This window comes from Pan paniscus, chromosome 12 (genome assembly GCF_029289425.2).
Source record: "Pan paniscus chromosome 12, NHGRI_mPanPan1-v2.0_pri, whole genome shotgun sequence".
NCBI lineage: Eukaryota > Metazoa > Chordata > Mammalia > Primates > Hominidae > Pan > Pan paniscus.
Genome location: NC_073261.2, coordinates 122,940,813 through 122,943,044, shown reverse-complemented (window position 1 = coordinate 122,943,044; position 2,232 = coordinate 122,940,813).

The window sequence follows — 2,232 nt, the reverse complement described above, 5'->3', positions numbered from 1 at the left end:
GGCGGAGTCCTGATGAGGGCCGGGGCCTAGGGAGGGGCGGGGTCGTAGGGCGGAGCCCGGAGCTCGGCCCCTGATTAGCCCGAACTCGTCAACTTCCTGTCGGTACTTGAAGAAGCGGAACCAGGGCTGAGATCCCGAAGGCGGGCGAGGTCTGGGATGGGGCGGGGCCTATGGGAGCGGGGCTGAAGCCCTGGGCCCGGCAGAGGAAGGTGGAGATGGACCATGTTGGGCCCCTTCTCTCCCCGCCCCCAGGCCGCAGTTCGGGGGCCACGCCCCGGCGTGCTCGGGCCACCGCGGGAAGCCCTTGAACCCCCTGGCGCCCGGCACCCACGTGCGGTAGCCGTGGCTCCTCGAGAGCTCCAGGGATGCGGATCTACAGTAAGGGCTGTGGCCAGATGAATGAATGCACATTTTTTAGTGGGCAGAAAGATGTTAGAATTCATGAATTAGAATAAGCACAAAGGAGGGCGAGAGGGGAGGCCGTGGAAGCCGCATTCCTCCCCTTGCCTTGGGCGCCCACCCCCGAAGGGGCGCGTCCCCTCCCTGCTCCACTGCACGTGGGTGTTTAACCAGGGGATATCCAGTGCCTCAAGCACCACGACCCGGGAGAAAACTGAGTTGAGAAGGTAACTTTTAGAATTCTCCCCATTTGACCTTTTGCTCTGTAAGCAAATCAAGTAATTTTAAAAGTCTCCATGGGTTGGAGGGGCGTGGTGGCTTACGCCTGTAATCTCAGCACTTTGGGAGGCCAAGGCGGGTGGATCACCAGGTCAGGAGATCGAGACCATCCTGGCCAATATGATGAAACCCTGTCTGTACTAAAAATACAAAAATTAGCCGGGCGTGGTCGCCTGCGCCTGTAATCCCAGCTACTCAGGAGGCTGAAGCAGGAGAGGCGCTCGAACTCGAGAGGTGGAGGTTGCATCTGGGCGACAGAGCGTGATTCCGTCTCAAAAAAAAAAAAAAAGTCTCCATTGGCAAACATTGTTATTCGAATTATTTTTAAACCACTTTTCTTTAATTTTCTTAAGGTCTTCTAACAAGCCTTTTGCACACCTGCCATGTATTTTGTCAGGCCCTGGGGATGAAGGTGAGAAAGTCGAGAATCCCCGGAGATAACACATCAGCAAATAGTGCGCAGGCAGAACAAGCTGTTGGAGGAGAGAGACACAGAGCAGAGAAGCACCCGCACCTGGAGAGTCAGGAGGGCCTCACATCAGAACGCCTGAGCAAATACAGTTTTGAAGGATACTAATTTTTTAAAAAGTTCATTCACATGAGTTAGACAAAGAGAAAGAAGCAGGACATTCTAGGAAGAAGGAACGGCCCAGGAACGGCCCAGGCAAAAGCGACACGTACATTGGCGTGGTCAGTTGTGTTCCTCTGTGAAATCGTAGAACATCTTTTTTTTTTTTTTTTTTTTAAACAGAGTCTTGCTGTGTCGCCCAGGCTGGAGTGCAGTGGCACGATGCACGATTGGGGCTCACTGCAACCTCCACCTCCCGGGTTCAAGCATTTCTCCTGCCTCAGCCTCCCAAGTAGCTGGGATTACAGGCGCCCGCCATCACGCCTGGCTAATTTTTATGTATTTTTAGTAGAAACAGAGTTTCACCATGTTGGCCCGGCTGGTTGCGAACTCCTGACCTCAAGTGATCCGCCTGCCTCAGCCTCCCAAAGTGCTAGGATAACAGGCATTAGCCACTGTGCCTGGCCAAAGAACATCAATTTTAAACATTTCAGCTTTCCTAATTTAAATTGGCCATAGCTTTCATTCCTCATTCCTACCTATTGCACTTCAAGACAGATTCTTATTTTAAAATAAAAAGACACACACAGCTGTCCCTAAAGTCCATTTATGACTGATCATCCTACCCTTGTGTAGATATCTGAGGAAGCCCAGAGATGCCCGGGAAGGCTCTCAGGATGACCTGACAGCTGCCCCCACCTCGTCAGCATATCTGAGGGTTGACCTACCAAGGGCTTGCTTTTCTGTGCCCACTGGCTGGTCCTGTATCACAAGGACTCATCTTCCCTGAGAAGTCCTAGGTTGGAATTACCTGAGGACGCTTGCAGGATCATCCACATGACTTTCCACAGTGCCAAAACCCTCTCTCTTCCTTCTTTCTTCCTTCCTTCCTTCCTTCCTCCTTCCTCCTTCCTTCTTCTTTTCTTCCTTTGTTCTTTCTTTCTCCTTTCTTTCTTTCTTTTCTTTCTTTTCTTTCCTTTTCTTCT